General features: G+C 33.6%; 1 pseudogene; it reads left to right on the plus strand.

The window, feature by feature from the left end:
- Positions 1 to 3,883: 3,883 nt before the first annotated feature.
- On the plus strand, positions 3,884 to 4,038 carry LOC145248542 (U2 spliceosomal RNA; annotated as a pseudogene).
- The last annotated feature ends 2,417 nt before the right edge of the window (positions 4,039 to 6,455 follow it).

Consider the following 6,455-nt stretch of genomic DNA (forward strand, 5'->3'; position numbering starts at 1 on the left):
TTAAGAGAAACAATAAAATGCATTTCCAGAGTTTCCTCCCTTGTTGAACGCTTTTGGTGTCTTGCTGTATGTTTGCTTATAAAAATGTTAGTAGACTTTATTTCTCTTCATTCTTTGTTTCTGTGTCTATATAGTCTTGGAAATTAGGAGGTCGGGTATGGATGAAAGTTGATTCCAGTCCGGGGTTCAAATCATACGTCTGGTGGGGCAGCTATCTTCACATTGATGAAACAACGGACTTTTAAATTCCAAAGACAATCTTTATTAATTTTTTCTCGCCGAATTGCAAAATAATTCAATACTGCCGGTTTGTGCTTGTATTATTATTATTATTATTATTATTATTATTATTATTATTATTATTATTATTATCTATATATTAATTTGCTTGTACGTACGGTGTCACGTCATCATCATCGCAAACATTAATTAATGAAACGCGTCATCATCATCGCAAACATAAATTAATGTGAATTATCTCCCTTTATTGTTCAATCTTTATCAGTTTAAATATAGTATAGTATTTTACTTACATTTTTAACGATGTCTTCTGGAACGCTTATGTTTTTTTTTATTCAATAATAAATATATTTTTTACATTTAACGCTACGAGTTCGTTTTTTTTTTATTGTGCCATTTTATCTTTTTTATTATTTTTATTTACTTTTGAGTGAGCCTTACATAAAAAAAAAAATATGTTTAGAAATAAATGTTACAAAAGTCAAGAATAAATCACCAGTCACCATTGGCAAATACACTGAGTAACAGTAACACAGAGTCAAAACATTTTACGTCTTGTTCTGTTTTGTTTTTGTTTTACGGCATATCAATCCTTTTTCGTGTTATTTAATGCTGAATCGAGTAATTTTGTAACATTTATACAGCTTCACGTTGTTTACATAGTTATTACTTATGTTTTGTTCGTTTTATTTTGCTTTTACAGGCAGTCATCTTCTAATGCCCACCGAAGGGCATACATTTTTAAATACTATAAAAAATGAACACAACAATTTTTTAAAATATTTGTTTCATTACTTACGATTAAATTTATTTAAATAGATATTTGGGTTTGTACGTACACATAGATTCGAAAAAGTTATCAAAAAACAAATATATAACAAATAAATGTTATCAAAGGCAAGATAAGTTACTTTTCTACCTAACTGGATATATTTTTCGTGTTTTTATTCAATGTAACATGTTTATTCAGCTCGAAAACCATACAGTGTTTACCGATGTATTGGAACATTCAAGATGGAGTCTGATTCTCTCTTTAACACGGTAAGTTTGGGAAAAGATGTTATAAATAAAAAACCGGATAAAATACTGTTAAAAACTCGCTCAATATATGTTACTGTGACATAGGTTGACATATATTCGGCGGGTTTTTATTAGTATTTTGCATAGTTTTTTTATTTATAACACCTTTTTCCAAACTTACGGTGTTAAAGAGGGTGTGAGACGCCATCTTGAATTTTCCAATACATCGGTAAACACTGCATGTTTTTCGAGCTGAATAAACATGTTACATTAAATAAAAACACAAAAAATATATCCAGTTTGGTAGAAAAGTAACTTATCTTGCCTTTGATAACATTTATTTGTTATATATTTGTTTTTTGACAACTTTTTCGAATCTATGTGTACAGTAATACAAACCCAAATATTTATTTCCTATTTAAAGATTTTCAGTATATTTTATTTAACTAAAGAATTTTTCCATTATTTTTATTACATTGTTAGGTGAAGTTTCAGAATAGTTAAAACCATATTAAACCATATTAAGAATGGCTTTCAGCATGATTCTTACAATAGCGGTATCAAAGATTTTTTTTTCCTTATTTTAAAACAAATTATTAAAAAAAGATACAAGGCCATTAATTTTTTTTTCATTAAATCGCTATTTAGGTGAAGGTCCAAAATAGGAATTTAGGAAAACTGGTCCCTTATTGAATAAATATCGATTGAAAACACATTTTATGATCGTTCTTGAAGGAGATATTGTTTTTTAAAAATAGACTATAGCCCCCCCATAATATTTTTTACAAATATTTTTACTTGTTTAAGGTTTTTTGGTTTTTTTTTAAAATAAAATCGCTTTTCTAAGTGTCCGTTTTCTATCTAACTGGCTAAGTTCTTAGTGGCTTCACTTATTTTAAAGCGTTTATTATGTTCATAAACGAGACCGCATATTTTTTTTATATTAATATAAAAAGAATTTACTTATTTACTGTTGTTTATAAAAGGGTAAAATCGATTTTTCTACCTCGCCGACTGTTGTTTGTTGTTTAATTTATTTGGAATCGTTTATTCGGTAAAGAAAAAAAAACCCACAGAAAACAAACAAAAAACATGTCGAGTGTTACGTGAGATCGAGAAATAATGTCTATTAAAAAAAAAAACAATATCTCCTTCAAGAATGATCATAAAATGTGTTTTCAATTGATATTTATTCAATAAGGGACCAGTTTTCCTACCTAGCGAAAGGGGACGAGTTTTCCGGGGTCGAGTTTTCCCGAGACGAGTTTTCCGGGCACCCCAAAATAGTTAACCCTTCTCCCCATAACCGTTTTTCTATGCAGTAAAATACTGTTTCAATAATTATGGTTTAAATAAATATTTATTCCTTATTAAAAGATTTACAGAATATTTTATTTAACTGAAGAAATATTTATTGTTCATACATATATTTTCCCTTATTTTTTTACATTGTTAAGTGTAGTTTCAGAATAGTTAACCCCCCTCCCCATATTAAGAATGGCTTTCAGCATGATTCTTATAATAGTGCTATCAAAGTTTATTGAGAGCTGCTCAATATTCTGGCTTAATGGATCATTTAGCAAAGAATGAAGATGGTTATTCTGGTGTACCAGTTATTCTACCATCTACATTTACAGGAAGTCCTAGGAATCTACAACAGCTTTATCAAGATGCAATGGCAGTTTTCTGTGACCTATTCATTACTCACACGTGTAATCCAAAATGTCCTGAAATATTGAACAACTTGGGGTCATCAGAACTTGCACAAAATCGATGTCAACAATGTCACACAGTTTTTTTAAAATTCACAGTCTAACTCCCCAGAACCTGCTGACTGACCACTATTCTCACTCCAAGCAGCTGATCGACGTCCCTGTCACCGCCTCAATCATCACCAGCACTTCCTGACAATATCAACAGCATCAGTTACGGTCGCATTGACCTTCAATAACAGTTTAAACCAAAGTTCTTTGTTTGTTCTACTTGCTTCCATACATTAATTTTTGTAATATAACAATAAGGAATTTCTTACTGATGTGTTTTAAAAGATTTTAACTACCGTGGAATTTCCACGGGTCCTGCTAGTTATTATTATTATTATTAGTTACACACTAGGAGTAGTCACACAGGCTATCATCAGAGATTTCTCTTTTAGAATAACTTCTGGTGTTCTCTGGAGTCTAAGTGACAAATCTCCCCAGATTTCCAGTACTCTTCAATTACCTTTGCAGATTAATTTGCGTTATCACAACATCCGTTTACCATTGATTCCTCTGATTACCATTGATTTCAATTGAATTTGGGTAACAATAAGCTTCCCCGAGTCTTCCCAGTCTTCTTATCCAGCAGATTTCTAGCTAGGGCTTCCTTTACTCGGTCTTTCCACCCTCCTCGACCTTCCTCAACTATTTGCTATGATGCCTGTTGACACCAAACCACCTTTTAATGTGGGCATCATCATCATCATCATCATCATCATCATCATCATCATCATCATCATCATCATCATCACGACGCTTATCGCTCCGTCCGTTATCATGCTGTGCATCCCCTAAAAAAAAAAAAAAAAAGGAAAGAAAAAAAAAATTGGTGTCGCTATTGAGGCAAAGCTAATAAAAATGATTTGTCTTTCTTGGCCTTTTGGCTAAGATTAAAGTGTAGTATCTGTTCCGGCAGATACTGCAAGCTATGACTAGCAAAGACCAGATGTGGGGGCAACCCCACATGCCTGACCTTTAACCAGCTCCCATTTCCCACCTCTCGGAAGCTGGTCCCCTTTTTCCCTTCCCCCTCCCTTCACTCCTCACATTAAAAATTGGCCTTGTGCCTAATTTGCTCGGTGGGGGAGCAAATAAATACCATCTGTTCCGGCAGATGCTGCAAGCTATGACTAGCTATGACTAGCAAAGACCAGATGTGGGGGCGGCCCCACATGCCTGACCTTTAACCAGCTCCCATTTCCCACCTCTCGGGAGCTGGTCCCCTTTTTCCCTTCCCCCTCCCTTCACTCCTCACATTAAAAATCGGCCTTGTGCCTAATTTGCTCGGTGGGGGAGCAAATAAATACCATCTTTTCCGGCAGATACTGCAAGCTATGACTAGCTATGACTAGCAAAGACCAGATGTGGGGGCAACCCCACATGCTTGACCTTTAACCAGCTCCCATTTCCCTCCTCTCGGGAGCTGGTCCCCTTTTTCCCTTCCCCCTCCCTTCACTCCTCACATTAAAAATTGGCCTTGTGCCTAATTTGCTCGGTGGGGGAGCAAATAAATCCAATCTGTTCTTTAGATGCTACATTTCAATTTCTCTTAGTGGAGGAGAAATCCTTTGCGACTAAGACAATTTTTTCTCCATGTTAAAAAACGACCCTGGTGTCTAAATCTGTCCCGTGGGGAGGCATTGTGAATAGGTACTATGTTTAATGTAACAAAGTTTTAATATTACAAAAGTAAGTGGGAAAACTAATTTCTGGTTTAATTACAAAATGCCCTGGAAATGTCCTTTCTGATTAATTATAAAATGCACTAGAAATGTCTCTTCTGATTAATTATAAGATGCTCTGGAAAATGTCCCTTCTGATTATTAATTTTTTTTGTTTACTTTCCTCCCCACAAAGACGGAGTTGGACATGAGGTCGGTTAAAAATTTGGGGGGAAAACCAGCTCCTCAAAAGGGGCACTCTGATCAATAACAAAAATAAAAATTGTATCAATAATGACGGATTTCTCCTCCATTAGCCAAGACCAAAAAAAAGGGTGGATTTACGTCACTGGAATGCTGAGACTGATACTACACTCAGAAATTCATGTTGAAGCAATGGTTGCCTAATCCCTAACCGTGTTAATGTTTTTATGTATTACTTTCGAAAAGCTGCTGAAACAGTTCATGATTTAAACATTACTTTATTTCAAGTATATTTTAAACAGTGGGGTGGGGGATATAAATTCAGTCCCAGAAATTACTTAAACCGTTTACAATTTAAACATTACTTTATTTCATGTATATTTTTAACAGTGGGGTAGGGGATATGAAATCAGTCCCGGAAATGGGTGAAACCGTTTACGCATTAAACATTACTTTATTTAATGTATATTTTTAACAGTGAGGTGGAATATAAAGTCGGTCCCGGAAACGGCTGCAACCATTTACGTTTTGGACATTACTTTATTTAATGTATATTTTTAACAGTAGGATGGGAGATAAGAAATTGGTCCCGGGAATGGCTGAAAGGTTTACGATTTAAACATTACTTTATTTAATGTATATTTTTAAAAGTGGGGTACGGGATATGAAGTAGTCCCGGAAATGGCTGAAGCAGTTTACTATTTAGACATTACATTATTTCATGTATATTTTTAACAGTGGGTTGGGGGATATGAAGTCAGTCCCGGAAATGGCTGAAACAGTTTACTATTAAAACATTACTTTATTTCATGTATATCTTTTAACAGTGGAGTGGTAGACATGAAGTCAGACCTGGGATTGAATGTGATAAGCGCAAATATATACTAGCAGAAAGCGTCGCCCAGTATTGAATGAGATAAGTGGAAAACATATAGTAGCAGAATATCCAGCGTCACCCAGGATGGAATTGATAGTTGAAAGATATATACTAGCAAAATATGCGACGTCACTCGGGATTGGATAAGATAGGTGGAACATATATACTATGAGAATACCCGGAATTCATTGATGTGTTTGTAATTAAATAATCATCCCAGGCAATATATCACAGTTATTATTTAAGTAAGGGGGAGCGACATAGTGAGTTTAAGTTATGATAATTATTATCGAAATTAGTAACATATCCAAGTATTATGAAAAATGGTGAAATGTGAGTTATTTGATTGGTGTGTTTGTAATGAAATAATAAGACCAGACAATATATAAAAGTTCTTATATTAGTAGGAGGGGGTATAATGTGGGTTTTTAATTACAAAAAATTATGGTCAAAATTAGAAACATATCCAAGAATTATGAAAAATGATGAAATGTGAGTTATTTGATTGATATGTTTGTAATGAAATCAGCAGACCAGCAAATATATCAAAGCTATTATTTTAGTAAAGAGAAGGCTATAAGGTGTGTTAAATTTATGAGAAATTATTGTCGAAATTAGTAACATATCCAAGAATTATGAAAAATGATAATATGTGATTTAATGAATTAGTGTGTTAGCAATGACATAATCAGA

The sequence above is a fragment of the Euprymna scolopes genome, chromosome 26 (assembly GCF_053919585.1).
Source record: "Euprymna scolopes isolate OS-2025 chromosome 26, ASM5391958v1, whole genome shotgun sequence".
Classification (NCBI taxonomy): Eukaryota; Metazoa; Mollusca; class Cephalopoda; order Sepiida; family Sepiolidae; genus Euprymna; species Euprymna scolopes.